This window comes from Tenebrio molitor, chromosome 1, assembly GCF_963966145.1.
Source record: "Tenebrio molitor chromosome 1, icTenMoli1.1, whole genome shotgun sequence".
Taxonomy (NCBI): domain Eukaryota; kingdom Metazoa; phylum Arthropoda; class Insecta; order Coleoptera; family Tenebrionidae; genus Tenebrio; species Tenebrio molitor.
The window spans coordinates 28,413,733-28,434,675 of NC_091046.1; the positions used below are offsets into that span (position 1 = coordinate 28,413,733).

Genomic DNA, 20,943 nt, shown 5'->3' on the forward strand with positions numbered 1-20,943 from the left:
AGAACACACTTTTTCCGGGGCATTCAAATTTTTAATTTCGCATATAAGACGATTCCGAATTAAGTCTTCATTTCCAATGCCAAAATATTTTTCCAATGTTGTTTTGCAAGGTAGTTTAAATAGTGAATTCCTGGGAAACTCATAACCCTTTGGAGAACAAAATCGCCATGCAATGCACTGACGAATGGTCATTTCTGACCATCTTGGATTTTTTTTATTATAGTTTTTAATTTGATCTAATATTAATATTGCCCGCGGATTCATGTTGTTGGCATCTGTTATAATTTGTTGCATAGTACATTGCCATTTTGAGCTTTCATGATTTTTCTCTTTTTTAATTTTTAGCTCTTCTTTCAAGCGATTGCACCGAATTTGTAAACGTTTGCATTTTTGTGCCAAACAATGCTTTGTGTAATAGAGATCTTTTATTTCCGAAGACGTCGTGTTAGTTTGAGTACCCACATCACAAAAATTTTGATATTCCTCGTCTAAATTTTCATAATAAGTTAAATTGTTAGAAACATCATCAACTTCATAATTGATGTGCTAAAAATGTTATTACAAGATGGTAAGATTATATCTAATAATATATTAAATATACTTTGAATATGGAAGGTATTGCTCCAGGAATTAACATGCGCCGTTTGGTTGTGGTCAGAAAGCTATCTGTTGAAAAATGTTCACCACAGACGACAGAACTTTCAGTAAAACATTCAACATCTGTTGAAAAACAAAACGAAATGGGCGTTTTACTAAAAAAAAAATCATAGAGATTGTACTACCAGCATGATTGATTAAAGCTTCTTTCCATTGTAAATTCAGTTCTAAATTCGCGGGAAAACAGTGAAATGAAGTTTTCTTTGTTAATCCGGAAGAACTACAGTCAATAACGCAACATTTTTTAATTTGCGGCATTTTGTTGTGCTATTAATATATACGGGGTGATCAAATAGGACTGTTTAAGTTGGTAACACTGAATTGTATTTTAAATCGTGTAACAGGAGTAACTTTCGGTTGTTGATGGCTTGTCGTTGTTAATGCTATACCTACATCAGATATTTGTCAAATATACCAACAAAACATATCCGGTTGCAGTGTTATAAATAACCGAATTAAAAAATTTTCTTAATTGTACTGCCAACTTAAACAGTCCTTCTTGATCACCCGGTATTTCAAATTGACAACCACATTGGCAAATGGCTTGATATGAACAAAGTAGATCAGAGACTCAAATGGTTTCAAAATTTAGTGTAATGTTGGTTGCATTTGTAAAATGTATGTTCCATAATAATTTAATAGATGGACCTACAGTACAACCCCTTTCATGGCCAACTTCATCTAGCTTCCGCTGCGCTCCATATGGAGCGCAGCGGAAGCTAGATGAAGTTGGCCATGCCCCTTTATGTCAAATCCAAAAAACAGACATTTTGCGAATGCGACGGGCCGGGTAAGAGACGCTTTGTCTCTTTTGATCTAGGAGGCCATGATATACTAATATATGGGTCACATTAAAGTCGCTAGATGGACATACTATACGGGGAATTTCATAGACAAAATAAGAACATATAGAACACAAACTCCCTATACATTTTTTGGGCACAAAGCGTTTACCGCCATCTCTTATCCTGGTGAGGGTGCAAAATCACAGCCTACTGGATGAGTTTACCTCTCCTTTGATTTTTTTTATCATCGCAAATTTTCACAACAAATTAAAACGCCAGCAATACTTTCGATATTTTATTTTCGACCGTTTTTGATACAGTTCTGCTTCATTTTTATAAATTAGGTAACATTAGGTACTTATGTTTGAATTACCGTTAAAATTTTGCTTTTAATATTATCGGCCGAAATTATGTTACTGAATATAATTTTGAAAATATCATGAATCATTAATATTTTTTACAAACTTTAAAAAACTCACACTTGCCACTTTCTGCTAAATTTTAGTATCCAAAAATCCTTCCAATGTTTTTTTAATCCAAAAATTTTTCCAAAGTAGGTACATATTGCGTAAGTGTAGGACTGTTTCTCGCAACGTGGGCGAAATGTCCCTCCCTCCAGATTATTATCAAAGAGTTTGTCAAAAAAGTTATTGTTTTTGTAGTTCCCAAATCTTCATCATTTAGGTTTGTTCTACCTGTTAGTTAAAATATATATTAGATTATTAACAACAATTGTTATCAGAAATTACCACAGATAACTAATAGCGTGATAGTTGAATTAATCATGATTATGACGATTCAAAACTTGAGTTGCATAGGACATTTTTTGGATCTTATCTGCATGTCCGTAATTTTGTGGAGGGCTCTTAATTCGCCCCACGCTGAATCATAAAGATAAACCTTCACTATATGGTCCAATTTCACACTTAAAATTTCTTCGTTTACTTCCCAAACCAAATCTTTTGTTATCCTATAATTTCTAATTCCTTTAATAATATGAGGTGTATCAAATAATGGTGTAATCTCTTGGTCTTGAAGTATTATTTTTCTTTCGATTTGTTGATTGTTTTCTATATAAATTTTGCTTGATTCTCTCAACAACAAGTTTAGCAATCTTAGCAGCGGTACTACATTATATGTGAACGTGAGACAGCCTCATTTTGAATTACAAGATAGTGACATAAAGATTGACACTGCTTTGACTGATTTTTAGATTATTGAGATTACTTTGATTTTAAAGTTTTGACTTTTTAAAACATTTGCGCCCTCTTGCGGTGTGGTGAGGGTGTGCTAAACAATTTTCCAAAAATTTATTAGGGACTTTTCATTCTATAGTATTTTATTTTCTCTATGGGGAATTTCATAGATAAAATAAAATACGCCAAATAAAATAAAATATGTTCTTATTTTGTCTATGGGGAATTTCATTGATAAAATCATGGCCTCCTAGATCGAAAGAGACAAAGTCTCTTATAAGGCCAGTCGCATCGTAGAAATGTCTGTTTTTAAATGTCTTTCATTGACATCCCATGACCAACTTCATTAAACTATGTTATGGCCATCCCAAATGTCGAAAAAAAGTAAACCCAATGACAAGTCGATGATGGACATAGACAACACAGTAAACCTATAGAACGCAAACTCCTATGCATTTTATCGGTTTTTTTGGAAACGCACCCACCACAAGCCGTCAGGGGACGCTGCCGTTTTATAAAAATAAAAATCGCGGAAACTTATGCCAAAATTTAAAAACAATATATATTTTGACATATTAAGTCATAAATAATATATCTACTGTTACGAGAATTTGCAGGTGTTTAAACCATGTGGAACTCGCCATAGATTTTCAAATCCAATTAAATATCCTGGGCATTTTATGGAATGGATTAAAAACACGGGTAACAAGCAGTTATCAACTTTGTAGCCTATTAAAGTGTAGGTATAACAGCTACACTGTGTGTGGACTTCATTTTACCAGCAAATACTTCGGCACGAACAATAGATTGCTGAATGTGGCCGTACCCTCGACTCAATACAACTTCCCTCCTTTTCCAGTCCAGACTTACTTCCAGTAATAGTAAAAAAATATTGATAATTATATTTTAACTGAAAACTATTTTTTATAGAATTTCCATCCCATCTACTGATCTACGATATTTCTACTGAAGACGCTATAATGTAAATTGTGTAAATCCTATTTTATGTAGTAATGAAGATATAAATCCTTGTGAAAGTTTCAAAAAGAAAATAAGAAAAGCTGAGCATAATCAAATTTATAAAAAGCCAGAATGTTAATCCAAAATTCGGGCTGCAACTACGGGCTGCAATGTACCGAAAACGTTACATGCAAAATTCGATGTCAAAATAAAGAGCAAAATTTTGAAGGTGAGGAAGCCATAAATCTCTGTTTGTCGCAATTGAGGAAAAGAAACACCAAATCAAAATTTATAAAAATGCAATGGAAATGTAGAAAAAAATTGAAAATAAAAACTTCAAAATAAATGTAGTCTTTTAATTTCATAAATAAATTATTTTGAAAATTAAAATAAATAAAAAAGCCAGGATATCCAGCTGGCTGTGTCTTATTTTGCACCTACCACAAGCCAGTAGATGGCGTCGGGACACAAAAAACTATGGGAGTTTGCGTTCTATAGGTTTACTGTGTTGTCTATGATGATGGAGATGAAGTGGCGATATCTAGTGAAATTTAGAATAACCACACATTTAAAAAGTTAAATATCAGGTTATGTTATATGCCATTTCATTGTCAAAAACTGTCAGTTTATACGTTTTCGTTGTCAAAAACTGCCAGTTTATACGTTTTCGTCGTCATAAAAGTATAAACTGACAGTTTTTGACAATGAAATGGCATATAACATAACCTGATATTTAACTTTTTAAATGTGTGGTTATTCTAAATTTCACTAGATATCGCCACTTCATTTCCATCACATGACCAACTTCATTAAACTATGTTAACGAATTTCTTTTCTAGTACCACAAATTTCCCGAAGAACCTCAAACCATTTAGCTCTAACTCCACTGTCGCTGGTAAATTGAAATAAAGGTTTTTCAGAATTGCCACAAATAATGCATTTAATGAGCATTTTCAGAGTTTTTTGATTGACAAAATATCAAATTTGACGGCAATTTTACCTTGATGTCTAACAAACAGATGGCACCACTTCATCACTATCCACAACATACTTCATACGAAGCGCATTTTAATGGAATTGGAATGGCCATAACATAGTTTAATGAAGTTGGTCATGGACATCCCTTATAGTAGCTCCCTCTATTTTTCAGTCATGTACATTACGATAAGCGGCTAATTTTGAAAAATCAAAAATATTTGTCAATTTATTTTTACAAAATACCATACGTAAGAAAGTGCTGCATAAAATCGTGTAATTCAAGTAATCCTGATGATAATGTTTCCTTTCATTCTATGCCTGTAGACGCAAATTTAAATTTATTGTGGAAAAATATTTTACTAGAGAACACTGGTATGTAATATGAATTTAAAAGTGTAGAGTTTACTTCTCTGTTTTGTAGACATGGACCAGATAACGGACTCTGCAGTTATATGTAGTCAACATTTTACTGCAGATAGTTTTATACCAAAAATAAAACAGCGTCGACTAGGCAAGGGAGCAATTCCTTCCTTATTTAATGTTTGTTAAAAGTGAATTTTCCATAATTAATTTAGTAATATTTTTGTAGTTTTCAGACCAAGGCTGAGCATGCAATTCGACTAATTTTAAAGAATGGATTGATGAAGAGTATGAATACATCTAATCTAAAATCTGGTCTAGAATACAGTAGTAATGCAAAATTAATAGAAATTCAAAATTTAAGTGCTCAGCCTAATGAAATTATCGTAGTATTACCCGACAACGTTATTGAAAAGTTAGAAAAATTACAAGCGTTTAGATAAACATTTAATAAAAATTATGTGGAAATAGGATCAGAAGCCACAGCTTTCCTATGTGGCTATTTAATTTTGAAATTGAAAGAAGGTGTAAATTGTGATATATGTTTGTCGACTTTATGTGATTTTCGGTAATATGCATGACTTTGTCCTTAACCTGTACTCAAAAAATGCAGATATTACGTCAATTAATACCTTGCGTGGACTCATGGCAGCTTCGACATCATTTCCTAAGCTACCACCAACGAAGGACGCTCTTAAGCACATTGCTTAAGAGTGCATTATCAAACTAAAGTGTGGCTGAATGCCATGGTTTCTTGTCCACAATTACTTCCAATTGAAGAATTCGGTTGGTATATGGACGAGAAAGGCGAAGTTTTACCTGTTTTAACAACATTGCCTCCACTTCCAGAGAAATTAACAGTTTTAACTTCTTGCTTGTGCAAAAAAGGTAAGATATTGTTTTACTAATCATTCATAGGTCTACTAATAATCTGGTAATTTCAGATTGTGCAAGTAAAGTGTGCATATGCAAGAAAAGTACATTAGGGTGCATAGGTGCTTGTAAGTGCATGGCCCAGAAGTCCTGCAGGAATGCGTTAACAATAACAGCAGCCGCATCACTTCCACCAGTTCCACAAAGTGATTCAGAAAGCTCTGATGACGAGTGAAATTTTATTAACCTTAAACGTTTCATTTAGAATTCAATATGTATTTATTATAATATGTTTATATTTTATTGATTGGTATTCTACGCGAGTTTATTTTGTTTCTATCTACCCCTTGGTTAAATTTGAAATATTGTATAAAGATAGATTTGTTATAATATACTAGTTATATACTGGTATTGTTATGAGTACATAAATAATAGTAATAATTAATACATAATATCCGGTGATAATATCTGTAATGTGTGGAAGCGCAATGGAGCTACGGAGAAAAGTGCAATAAAAGATGGTTCATCGGGGTGGGGACGCCTACTAGCGACTTATAGCGAATCGCCGAAAATTTACATTGCATTGCATTAAATTATAGAACTTTTTTATTATAATTCACAAAATTATAAAATCGATACTAGTATGAACGCAAAAGATAATACAAACTTTTCTAAAGAATACAAAATTTTGATTAGAGCTATTGTTTTAGAGATGTCGCGATAGAAACGAAAAAATTGTGTAAAATGAATTAGATTTTCAACCATCTGAAACTGAGATATTGGGGTTTCAAGTTTTGTTCGATTTTATTCTCCCGTAAGAGACTAATGTTAACTTTAATCACGGACCATTTTAGAAATATTAAAAAAAATATTTGCTGTACAGAACTTTTTGTGAAAAATATACCAAAAATTTTGTCATTTATTCTTCTTGATGATCATCTATCTAACTCGCTTTTTAAGTTTAATGCCCTTTGGGACAGGACGTTTTTTGACGGCCTTGGGATTTTGAAACCTCAGTACATAAGCTTCTATTTTATATATAATTCAGCTGTAACAATAAAACCCCCACGGAAGTTATTTTTATGCATATATTGGAGCGCCGAGCACTCTACTACTATCTTTTAGCGAGTCCCCCGCGACTCTGATTGGTTTAAATTCTCAATCTATCAATTATTTATTACTCTCCTGTCATTCGTGTCATCTTTTTTCTAATGTTTCTCTGAAGTTTGCATAGTTCGAGAGTATTTGAACCGTTAACTCTATCAAGTATTATTGTTTTACAACTTGAACATATTAAGAATGACTAATTCGTCTAAAGCCAGGTATTTTTCAGTCTAATGTGAAACACTGACAATGCTGTTGGTAAAGATTTCACAAAAGAAAATCCAGGTTTGGACTACAAAGGTGAAGAAAGTTGTCTGCCTTCAACAACTATACTTTTGTGAACCACTTAACTTTAATTTGTGCGTAAATTCAAACTCACAAGTATCCATGAAACAAAAGAACACCAAAATAAATATTAATCGTAACAGATTCTTATATTTATTCATTATTAAATAATACAACTTTGTTAAGTTTACTTCTTATCTTGTTTTTGTTTAGAGCTTTCGCAGTTTTCTTACTAGTGTAGTGTAGTAGTGTATTTCCCTTTGCTCGTCAACATATTGTTGCCTGTTGGATCATATTTACATGTCGTTTTGCTTTTCGAGGGCTACTAAAATGCTCTATTGTTACATCTGCATTATATCTCGAATCTACTGATTGAGTAGCCGTAGTTTTATTTTCTAACAATTTTTAAAAATTGGTAAGTAAGTTATGAAAGAGAAATTAAATATTTAAGTTTTATATGCTCTACCTTTGTTGCCACTACAATGTTCTTCTGCGAAATTAAGATTAAAGGGGGCATTAGGTGTGGTAGGAAAATTCAGGTATTGTGAAGATACCTATACAAACCCTTTTTAAAAATTTGCATGTTTTTTTACATTCATCCTAATCAGAATAACCGCATCGTTTGCAACTTTGATTGTGTCTTCCACACTGATATCAATTTGTTTCTTAAGAAGGTTTCTTTTGGAAAACTGAAATCATTTTTTCACCCAGGTCTTCGGTATTTGTAAAGAATCGTCTATTTTAGGTACATACCAGTGAAAAGATAAGTCTTGTCTTGAAGAACTATAAGGAGTAGAACAAATTCTGCAGGTTTTCATTATTGCAATTCTATTTTACGAACGCAGGAAGTTTTATGACAGTTCAGACCACAAGTTCAGACTTTTGAATTAATTTCAAACTTCAAAATTGACATTTTCGAAACATCAAAACGACATACGTATTGTAATAACAGAGAGAAACATATTTTAATACAGGTTAGAATGAAATGGGTTAAGGTACCGAAGTCTGTGATATGTTTTTTCAAAGTCGACATACGTTTATAGGGTATTGCCGTATCCAGTACTAATAAATCCATGGATAAAATAAAATATGTTCTTATTTTGTCTATGGGGAATTTTCAAAAACACATTTATCGAATGCGACAGTTGCGACAGGCCGGATAAGAGACGAGTCTCTTATGAATCTAGGAGGCCGTGGTTTATACGTTCATTTAGTGACATTGTATGTTTGACATATAAAGTCATTTTTGAAAAAAATATTCTGACTAAATATGTTTATATCTAATTGATTTAAATATCCAGAAGTATCACCGGATCTCCCTTCTTTAGATATAATAATTAAAAACGGAGAGACTTATTATGAAAAACAAAAAAAAAACATGAATGTGTATAACATTAATTTCAATTCGCGTGGTTAACGAAGACGATAGAAGTTTCACTTCAACCGTGCGCTTATATGGGTGAGGCACACAGATTTTTTTGTATTTTGATGCTTGCGTTGCTGATTAAATGAAAAAGTCCTTTAATAAAGATGTTAGTAAGTTCATAGGTATTTCGTACCATCGTACCTCCAATAATTTAATTTAATTAGGAATCATATTCCTACAACACAAATGAAATTAATGCAATACAATACTTGTAGGTAGGTATATTCGTCAAAGTGAAATGTTCAATGAGTACAATGGTTTTACATACCCACTAACACAGCAGAATAGTTATACTGGTTCTACCTTTGGCAGAGTGCAATTTTAAGAATGTTTATTTCAGCACCTGTAGATTTATACATAAGTACAATGAAAATAATTCTCTTTTTTGTAGTCGTTGGTGGGCCGATTTAAATAATACAACGAACTAATTGTAGGAGCACGCCATGCTTACTTTATTCGCCGCCATTCTCTCTGGTCGACAGACGACATACACTACGCGCAAGGCGCGAATTTCGAATCAACATAAAATCAGCTACAGTTCGGCCAACCTGACTAGTGGCGTCCCGACACTCCAAACGCTCTAATCAAATTGGTTAACAACATAAGGTTACAAACATAAGTGTTTTCATAAGGTTCTGACAAAACATAAGACATTACGTAGAACATAAAAGACATAAGAGTTAAACGTAAGTCATCATAAATGACGTAACATACAACCTAGAAAGTCGCATCACACACAACTTAAGGAACAAACAACTTAAACGTAAGAATCATAACACATATCACCAGATGGAAAGATTACGCATAAATATAAAACATGGCAGTTATGAGAAAACTAAGCTAGGATACAAAGGAAATATTAAATATAGAGAAACAAAGAAAAATTCTAAACTAGTTATCAATTGGACTGAGCCATAACTTCATGTTCGGAGGGCTACAAATGCCTTCGAATGGAATTTGAGTTATCTGAAATCCTTCGATATCACCGATTAAATAACGGTCATTTCCGAGACATTTTTTCACTTCATAGGGTCCTCGGAATTTGGGTAGTAGTTTTTTATTAATTCCCGGAGTAACGTCTACATTTCTTATCATTACAAAGTCGCCCATCTTATAGTCATAAGGAGTTTTGTGTTTACGATCATAGTATTTTTTATTATAGGACTGGGTTTTTGTATTAATAACTTGAGCGTTTGCCCTAACATCGTCTAAATTTCGATTTTTATCTTCGATATCTAAATAATATCTAACTAGGTCATTTTTGTCTTTCTGATTGACCCCGAAAAGTAGCTTAGAAGGAGAATTCCCGACAGATCGACAATAGGAATTATTTATTGCAAATTCAACATCGGGCAAAGCTTTGTCCCAACGATTACGAAGATCTGATAGTTTCGACAATATTGGAGTTAAGTCCCTATTGACCCTCTCGATTTGGCCATTGGCCTCAGGAGTACCTGTAGCAACCTTGACATGTGCGAAACCATATTGTTCTATGAACTTTTGAAATTCAGAAGACGTAAAACAAGAGCCTCTATCAGAAATTAAGCGGAATGGTACACTGTAAAACCTAAAGTACGTTTTTAACGACGAAATTACCTCACAAGTTTTAGTAGACTTTACCGCAAACAGAGTGACAAATTTTGTGAAAGAATCAATGACTTCGAGAATAAATTTCTTACCGGTCGGAGTCTTTTCTAGCGGTCCGTAGTGATCAACATGTATAGTCATAAACGGTTTGTCGCCTTTTGGAATATTATGAAGAAAACCTTCCGTTTTCCCAGTCACCGAAGCGTACGTGATACACTTTAAACAATTCTTTATATGAACACGAACCTTCTGTCTCGCATCCGGAAACCAGTACGCACGACTTAAATATTCGTAAGATTTGTCAAAACCAAAGTGCCCTAAATTGTCATGACATAACGTTAAGATGTTCTGTTCCATCAAACTTGGAACATAAAAGAGGAGTTTATCATTAGCTTTCCGATACACTAAACCATTTCTGAGTTCGAACTTTTTACTCTCTCTTACTTCTAGTTCTGACTTCAAAGCTTTTATAACTGGATCTAAATTTTGTGCTATGGCAAGGTTCTGCTCAAATGTGTTTTCTTCAATTACCATCACCGGAGTACAGCGACTCAGTGCGTCAACGTGCTGCATTCGTTTACCAGCGCGATGTTCAACCGTATAATCATAGTTTTCGAGGACAAGAGCCCATCTACTGATACGAGGGTTGATGTCTTTTTTATTCAAAGCCATTTTAACTGCGTCACTGTCAGTAACCACCTTGAATCTCAACCCGTGCAAGTACACATGAAATTTTTCAACAGCATAAACTATAGCTAACAATTCTAGCTCATAACTGTGAAGTTTGGATTCAGACTCGGTAGTGCGCTTACTCAAGTAGCGAACAGGCCTAAACTTTCCATCATCCTGTTTCTGCAAAAGTATTGCACCGAAACCTTTCGAACTGGCATCACAGTGAAGTTCTGTTTCCAGCAAGGGAGAATAAATAGCGAGAAGAGGTGCATCAACAAGGGAATCTTTCAAGGTTTCGAAAGCTACAAGCTCATCATCGCCAAATTTAAACGCAGCGTTCTTTCTAATCAAGTCATACAAAACTCTTGCTTTTATAGAAAAAGATGGTATGAAACGCCGAAAGTAACTCGCTAGTCCCAAGAATCTTTGAACGTCTTTCGAACAGGTAGGAACGGGAAATTTTTTAACACAGTCAACGTTTTCGGGATTTGGGCGAATACCCGCAGAACTAACCAAGTAACCAAGGTACCGAATTTGATCTTGTAGGAAATAACACTTATCTAACCGAAACTCTAAACCGTGATCAGCGGCCAGAATAAAAACATCTTTGAGAATATCTAAATGCTCCTCTAGTGTTTCTGTAGCCACTAAGACATCATCCATATACAATATAACTTTGTGAGTACGAATTAAGTCAGAAAAAATGCCATATAGATAACGCTGAAATACTCGAGGGGCGTTGGTCAAACCAAACGGCATGCGGACGTACTCAAACTGTCCAAACGGCGTGATAAAAGATGTGTACTTAACAGAAGACTCTGCTACCCTTACATGGTGAAAACCTGATTTTAAATCTAAAGTGGAGAAGTGCTTTTTATCTTTAAGGAGATCCAAATTATCGTCGATCAACGGAGTGGGAAAGTTGTCCCGAATGGTAATTTTATTTATTTCACGGTAATCCACGCAAAGACGAGTTTCGCCATTTTTCTTCTTTACGAGTACAATTTTACTTGCATAAGGTGAATTACTCGGTCTAATTATCCTTTTTTCTAATAAGCCATCGAGAATCTTGCGAAGTGTTTCTTTTTCAGATAAAGACAGACGTCTGGGTCTAAAATAAATCGGCTGATCATGTTTTAACTGAATTACCATTTGACATGTGTCATCGAGATGATCCGTGTAACGACTTTTATAGTTTTTTTCGAAAAGGGTTTTCAGACACTCTTCATCCTTATAACCTACACGATCGCTAATATTTAGTTGGTCAACACCTACAGTCTTGCTCTCAAAATCTACGTGTAAAATCTCGTTAAAGAAACTAACACTAAAATTAGATGAATCATCTCTGCAACTGCTAGGCTGACAATCAGACAAATAAACACTGTCCCTAAACTCGAATGAACATGGTACAATAACATCTGCCCCTAAAACACAACTATAACCCATAGTGTCTTCAGGTACAACGTAGAATTTAACCCTAATTTCCTTTTGAGCGTCAATTGTGACATCAGTAGTAAATATGCCCAAAATTCTTAGTTCTGACTGATTAATGCCAGTGAAACTATCTTCTTGAGTTATAGGCGTGTTGTAATTACAAGGTGGAACATACTGTGACTTAATAAAGCTTATCTTACTACCTGTATCTACTAAGGATTTCAAAGTCAAGCGGTGTTTAAATCCCGACTTGTTAATGGGAGAAATACGTACCTGTACTGTGCAGTCAGAAGGCACCTTAGCTTCTACAACACTAATTTGAGGCTTGTCTCTCTTTGGGCAATTCTTCAGCTGATGATCTGGCGAGCCACAGCAGAAACATGAACCTGGAGGTCTCTTTGCTTGGGTGCATTTACTTGCAACATGTCCCTCGGTGTTGCAATTATAACATCGTGTGGATTTCTTTGTCGTTTGAGACTTTTCTGAGGAGCTCACCGATGTATGAGCCGACTTCGTTGAAGATAATTTTCTATCTTCATTTTTGACGTCCTTCATAATGGTTAGAACATCCGTCAGTTCAAATGGATTGTTAATTCTGACAAAATTTTGCAACATTCGGTTCTCTATTCCGTCTATCAAATACTGTAGTATATCTTCTTCACCAAGGCGAGCTTTATTCCCTAGTCTCACTTTGTCTGCATAGTATTTTGTGAAGTCTTCACCTCTTGTCCACTTTCTTGCTTCGAATTCCCGCATAACTTCGACTTTGTTCAACCTCTTCTTGAACATTTGTTTCATTTCCGTTTTAAAATCGTTCCAAGCCATTGTTATATACTGAACCTTGGACTGACACCACCCTTTCGCGTCTCCTCGAAGTTTTCCAACCGCTATTAGTTTGATGATGTTGTCTGGAACCTCATAAGTGCTTCTAACGGCGTCAACACGTTCCAGCCATCCTTCTACATCATCTTCAAAGCCCTCAAATGGTGGCAATAGAGCCGCAATCTCGCTATTTTGAAACCTCGGAGACGACGGAGCAACGCTTGTCGACACAAGAGGCGAGCCTCTTCCTGTTGAAACATCAATGCACGAACAGTACTTTGTATAAGTTCGTCAACCGTCAAGGTCACACGTCCTTGGGGTGGTTGGCCAGCACCGGCCCCGTTTTGATTGTTCTCCACCACGTCGAAGTTAAAACTATTTGGAGAGCTCATGATTGCTTGTGACCAGCGTCACAAACGGCTTCGCATAACCAACTTTGACGCTCCACGATGCACTCGTGCCCCACTGTCCGATCACGCCTCACGGTGTTCCTCACGGCAAAGGTAAAACGGTTTCTACGTTCTACCCCACACCTGATGTTGTAGTCGTTGGTGGGCCGATTTAAATAATACAACGAACTAATTGTAGGAGCACGCCATGCTTACTTTATTCGCCGCCATTCTCTCTGGTCGACAGACGACATACACTACGCGCAAGGCGCGAATTTCGAATCAACATAAAATCAGCTACATTTTAGATTTTGAAAGAAATGTATTTTAAAACTAAATGATGAATTTATTTTGTACGCAACCAAAAATACTAATGACGCTGACTACTTGATACCGTTTATAATGTGATTTAATTTAGTAATCAACGTAGGTATGTAATTTGGCAAAAAATGTCAAAATGACGTTATCCTGTCCTGATTAATGAAATCAAAAATTAAATTCATCAACTGTCATTTTAACATTTTTAGCCAAATTACATACCTACGTTGATTACTAAATTAAATCACATTATAAACGGTATCAAGTAGTCAGCGTCATTAGTATTTTTGGTTGCGTACAAAATAAATTCAGAAATAAGCCTTATGTGACTTGCCCTGTATTAGAGTCGTTATAATTTGTGGTTTGTAGGTCACTTGAAGAATCAAGGGAATTATTTAATTTCCGTCGTTTTTCTAATGGCAAATCATAATTGGATTCAGCATCAGAACTACACTCTGAAGATTCATCATCTGATTCAGCTAAAGATATTATTAATAGTGGAATATCATCTACTGGAAAATTGCCAATCATCTTTAATTAATTTTTCACAGTGGGCGACAGACACTATTTGCCCACATTTGCGGTGTACCTATAATTCGACAAGGCCGTTTTCCACAAGTTTGTAACTTTATCTTTTGAACGAGGTTGCGAACGAATGTGTTTATTATAATACCCCCATACCATTTCTATTGGGTTACATTGACAATGATATGGGGGTAGGCGTAAAACTTCATATCCTTGTTTGATATATCCTTGTTTCATATTTCCGGTTATGTCTTGCTTGATCCAAATAAGGTTTAATAACATTCCAAAGATTTTTTTTATTTAATGACTGGTCAAAGATTATATTTTGAGAAGATGTCCACTCTTGCAATTTTGATTTGGATACATTCGAAGTTGGCAATTTGTTAAGAACTACAGAATGGTATGGAGCGTTATCCATAATTATTACAGTTTTACCACTCAGTTCTCTTAGTACTGGAATTAATTGATTTTCAACCCAATTTTTAAATAAATCTCCGTTGATTGTTCGGTGATAATCACGGTGTTCTATTTTGCTATGCAAAAAATAATCACAACCTTTTAAAAAGCCATTTTTGTGACCTGCGTGCAAAACAGTAAACCTTTTTCCTTCTGTGGGAATTTTGGAAGGATTTGCTCTTAAATCGCCATCGCGAACCCACAAACGAACCTGACTCCCATTCTCATAAATCCACGTTTCATCTAGATATATAAAATTAATATTTTCCACCTTTGAATATTGTAAATACTTTTTTAAGAAACAAATCTTCTTTGAAAGAAGTTGTTTGCTTTCCACCAAAATTTTTCGACCATTTACTTTTTTGTATCTATATCCCATGGATCTTAGTATTTTGTATAATGTGGTTCGGCCTACGGTATATTCTACTTCTTCTTTAGCAAAATTTAATAAGTTGTCTAGGGTAAAAAATTTGTTTTCTTTATGATAACTGTGAATCTTTAATGCCAATTCTTCCTTAAGCCAAACATTAGAGAAAAATTGACATTTTTGTCTAGGTTTATTCTTGGAAGATGTAATTGCTTGACCGCTTTCATGTGCTCGTAAAATTGTTTTTACCGTTTTAGATGAAACCTGTGGAGGGTAAAATTATAATTAGGCAAGGTAAGTATGTACGTACATCCTGCATAATTATACCGAAAAAATGTGGGCTAAATTTTTGTTCAAGGAGTTCGGTTGGGAATCGGGTTAGGCATTTTTCAGTACTTGGCTATACAGGTGGTCCCGATATAACCTGCCAAAAAAATTCTGGGTCATTAGAAGTCCAAGTCCAAAAAACCCCATTTTGTTAGGTCCAAAATAATGGGGATAAATTAACCCCTATCCACACCCATTCGACGCTGCTGACCACAAAAATACGTACCTACTCAGGAATTAATTGTTGGTGTTTGTAAGTATGACAGTATCTAAGCAACATAGGTACCTGAATCGTTTATGACCAGTGACGGCTCGTGTTCCGCGAATATGGGTCGGCCGAACATGAGTAGATCGGTAAAGCTCTAATTAGTCAATTTAACTTTTTGATAGGCATCCGCATGGCAAATGTAGGTGCATAATTAAAAAAAATTCACATAGCAAAACAAGAGCAAGTTACTATTGCGAGCAAAAAAAGAGGGACATCAACGTCATTGTCTTGCCTTTTTATGTGAAATAACCCTTATCTGATTCTAACCCTACTTTGAATTGATTGACGTTGTCATTAAGTACTGTAGGTTGTAGGGAATGATTGTGAGTAAGCAAGTATATAGTGAGAATCGCCCTCAAATGTCACATGATTTATATTGACAAATCACAACTCCGAATTGTTTGAATAGCAACCAATCACAATTTAATTAAGCGGAAATTTTCACTAGGGAAAATTTCCGATATAATTGACCTAGGGAAAAAATGTTTCGGGCGATTCTCTTCCAAATATACCTCGGGGCAGATATATATCGCCAGAAATTTTTTCTTGCAGTCCAACACTCGTGTTTGTCGCTCAAAATTACCCTCGGGCTAGCGCCCTCGTGTAATTTTCTTGCTACAAACACTCGTGTGTGAGGACTGCTCGAAAAAATTTCCAGCAATATATCTGTCCCTTGGTATATTATATATGAATATTTATTTAATGCAAAGTTCCAATCAAAATCTACCTTTATCAAAAGAAGAGGGCATTTGGAAAAGGAAAATAGGAGTATAAAATAAATGTTTAAACTGTCAGCTGGAATAGTGTCAAAAAAAATGACAATAAAGCTTACGCAATACGGCGCTGTTAATTTCGTCATAAATGGTTTTCATTAGAATTTTTGTTACCGAGTCGATTAAATCGTTTTGCATTGTTTTTGATAGCCCAGTCTAAACAGGAGATAAAGAAGGATCTATAAATTTTCTTCTAAAGTAGCGGCAAATTTGGCTAACTCTTTAAAATTACCTTCATTATCTGATTCATCATTACCCCGAAATGCCAATTCTTGTGCAGACAAAAAAATTGTCATATTTATTAAATGTTTAACCATTTCTCGATTTTCCCGGACCTTTTCATTGTATTTTTTAATATATTCTTTATGATCGGATTGACCACTGTCGATTGTGTTTACAATATTTTGTTTATCGAATAATTTAAATTTTATTGCCGAATGTGTATATTCTTTAGGTATTTCCTGTTTAACTAAAGCGCGATGAATTTCTTTTAAATTGTCGTACCCTATCGAATTGTAAGGATTTTTATTTACCGAAAAGAGTACACAATACCAGCAAAACAATTTATTACGAACCTGGCTGCCCGTTTCTGGTACAGAGTTTTAGAAAACTTTTTGATTGTATTAAATCAACCATTGAGGGTGTGGAACTGGCAATTTCTTCACAAATATTTTGTCATCATAAGACAATGTATGAAATTTATTTACCAATAAATAATTAACCAAATCGGCATTGGTACTCACTACATCTTTTAGATTTGCCATTGTCGGTGTCTTTACCTACTTACCACTTACACTCACAATTTAAATAATACTATAATAATTACATAATAACAGATTAAACACACAAAACGGAAACAAAAGACGATACATTAAACGGTTAGGAGCAGACGAGCATTTGAAGTTAAGGAATTAATTAATTAAACTACGCAAACGCAAACTCTAAGGTTCTCGATGATAAATAAGGTATAATGTTTTATGGGATGTTTGTATCGTGTCACGCGTCACGGGATGTTTGTATCGTCTCAGTCTAGCAGCGCCACAGCGCTGCAACGGAATCTCGGCCAAATTAACTTTTGCCGGGGTTGTGTGAAACGAGCTAAGCTATCCGTTACAAGTTACAGCAACATAACTTAAGATTGGTGAGACGAGACAGCTGGACGTACTTCTGAGTGTATTCATCGTTTCAAAATCGCAGTGCAAAGATTGGTCTGTGTGCACTCGGCAAATACGTCACTGGCCGAGCCTTCCCCTTCCTTGACCGAATGTATTTATTATTTACTAAACACTTGCCGCAGGAGCCTAGGAACGGCTTTGTCAATTATTGTCATAGTTTTGTAAATATTCATATGCATTTAATTTTTGTAATGGTGAAAAAATAACTTTAACTTCAATATGTAATTTAAATTGGTCTTTACTGAGGAAATTAAAAAAAACGATGAAGGCGAACAGACATCATAATTTATGTTTAGAAGAATTTTGTGTTTATTAAGTGGATTTTTATTTACACACATTTTTTTTTTATCAAAACTATCCTGGAAGCGTTTAGGTATTTATAGGTACTAATATGTGTATTTACAAAACATACGGTACACAGTACAATGTAATTAGGTACGAGACAGAAATGAAAATTGTAATTTAAGTTGTTATTTGGGTTTGAAGAAAAATAACGTAAACATTTTTTTATCAGAAAATATGAAAATAAAATTCGTAATTTTGTGTGGTACGGCCTGGCCGACTCTGCCGCCCCTAACGAGCCGTCACTGTTTATGACAAATCTCAAATCTGACAAACTAAATCAAATTAATGACATTTATTGAAAACGCTGTACCTACACTGTGTGCGTTAATTCACCAGCTTATTTAGGTACAAAAGCTGATTTTGTAGACTGAGATGAATGAGTAATAAATAAAGTGGTGTTCCTCAATGTGTAAATAAATGTAGAGGTAGTGTGTGCAAAATTGTGAAAGAACTGTGTAACAAGAGTATCGTCTTAATTGTGGTTAAATAGCCAAAATAATGTATTGAATAAATTTATTTACACTTTACATATTCGTACTTTCAACTCTAACTGAGAATATCTACTAACTAATGAAAGGTAAACTAGACTAGAACAATTATTTTATAATAAATGTTCTGTGTGCCTTCCGTTGGCATTTAAGCACATTTGAGTACGCTGGTACCAATTTTAATAAACAGAATTCAGCATTTCTGGGTTTTTACGAATCTGGTTCGCGGCGTCTGTTACGCGTTTCTGGAGTTGGCCTCCTGTATTTATTTCAACTTCGTATACCAAATCTTTCGTGTGGTCCCAAAAATTAAAATCCAGAGGGGTTAAATGGAGGATCGGGGACGCCATCGTATTGGAATCAGTCAGAACCAACCTCACATAAATGCGGATGTAGCTCCACAAAAGTACAACGGGACGGAAAGACTCCTTCAGGAAAACGCTCGCCGTATGGTCGCCTTGCCGGTCTTGAATTACCACGTGTTTCGCCATAGAGTAAATGCAAATCGGCGTATTCTTGTTTTGTGAATTTCATAACCTTTTGAAGGATTCGAAAATTTAAAATTAAACTTGACAAATGTCATAGGTGTTGCAGGTACCGTTGCTAAAGAAATTGCAGCCAAGTAACCAGAATTACCTTTTTAAAACCGATTAACTCATTAGCGTACAGCAAATTTTGACCAAATTTTCAATTATTTTTATCTCGAAAACGAAAAGACTTTTATTAGAAACTTTTTTTGTGTATGAGTTCTACTCATCGTCACCTATTACTGGATTTCTTTTGGCAGGTTATATCGGGACCACCCTGTATGTTGTTCACGTTCAGCTGACAATTTCAAGGTCAAATAATTTTATTTTTTGGCTCTGTAATTATGTTTTGCAAATAGTGACATGCAGGTAAACACCGTTCACGTTGGATTAAGCATTATCGCATTATGTTGGTTAGCTGCATGTCACTATATTTACAAAACATAATTACAGAGCCAAAAATTGAATACTTGGGCAGACGTAAATTCCTCCGATTTCAACCCTCAAACATGTAAATTGCTCCGAAGGATTAACCCTAGCCTTTCTGGAAAGTGGCAAATTGCTCCGGTGGTCTATTCGGTACCTGAGAGGATTAACCCTTCAGTAGGAGCTTATTATTATTTTTTTTATTTAAAAGAAAAGTCATCGCATCAGCTACTATGGCCATTAGTGATGTACAAAATTTGTATTAGATTCATTATATTTTGCTCAGACAATTTATTTCCTTCAGGTAGTTTCTGAGTGTGGGCCAGTCGTTGAAGACCTTTGTGTATGTTTCATTTGTATCTAGCTTGTATCTACCCCGTTGTTCGACAAGGGCTGGACAGTCGCGCAACAGGTGTGGTACGGTGGCGGCCTCCCGTTGACAAAAGCTGCAAGTTGGTCGGGTTTTCTTGTCCAGCAACCACGAGTGGGTAAGCGAGGTATGCCCTAATCGGAGTCTTGAGATCACCACCTGCGACTTGCGGTCATTTGGCAGAAGTATTTTTTTCCTGACGATCGGCTGAATTGTATGGAGATGGTTGTCTACTTGGTTCCACGATGTTTGCCACTTTTCCCATATTTTCGATTTAATGTATCCTGTGAAGTCTGCCATCAAGTTGTAGACAGCTAATGGGGAGTCTACGTTAGCTGCGGCCATCTTGGCTAGTGTGTCTGCTTCATCGTTGCCATGTATTCCAATATGTGACGCCGAGTAGATAAACCGCAACTCCTTCCCTTGCAAATGAATGCGTTGACGGATCTCGGATATTTCCCGCACTAGAGGATTGTCCGAGTAGAGGTGCTGGAGAGCCTGTAGCGCACTGCAAGAGTCAGTACACACCACAAATTCAGACTTCTCGCTTTCGGTTATCATACGGAGCGCTTTTAGTAGGGCAACGAGTTCTCCACAAAATATGCTGCTGTAGGAGGCCAGATGTAGCTGCGCTGTGTGGCTGTGTGAGAAAACCGCTGCCCCTACATCATTTCTGATCTTTGATCCATCTGTGTAGAGAAAGGTTGAAGTGGGATATCTGCTCTGGAGTTGGTAAAACACGTTGACAAGAAGACTGGGTGGCGTATCTGCTTTCTTGTATTTGGCCAGGTCAAGGAAGATGCTCGGTCGAACTATGGTCCATGGGGGGGGTGGATGTATGTTCAGTACTGTAGAACGAAGGCAACGACATTGAGTAAGTTTCTAGGAGACGGCGAATTCTTTCCGATATAGGGGGTATCTGGTTAGACTCCGAGTATAAGGTGGTGGTGTGCGGAGTAAATAACAGCCGATAATTTGAGTGAGTGTCAGCTCTTTCGGATACTCTCGCGGCATAAATAAGAGTTAGTTGTTCAAGTCTTAGGGTTAAAG

The 20,943-nt window shown here is 35.5% G+C and overlaps 2 long non-coding RNA genes across 2 annotated transcripts; both read left to right on the forward strand.

Moving 5' to 3' along the window:
- The first annotated feature begins 1,696 nt into the window (after positions 1-1,696).
- LOC138122137 (uncharacterized) lies at positions 1,697-3,944 on the forward strand. The gene is made up of 2 exons (XR_011156358.1): positions 1,697-3,513; positions 3,569-3,944. It is a non-coding gene; the product is annotated as an uncharacterized lncRNA (long non-coding RNA).
- Positions 3,945-4,280: 336 nt separating this feature from the next.
- Positions 4,281-6,648, forward strand: LOC138138231 (uncharacterized). The gene is made up of 3 exons (XR_011161995.1): positions 4,281-4,948; positions 4,998-5,824; positions 5,881-6,648. It is a non-coding gene; the product is annotated as an uncharacterized lncRNA (long non-coding RNA).
- Positions 6,649-20,943: the final 14,295 nt, after the last annotated feature.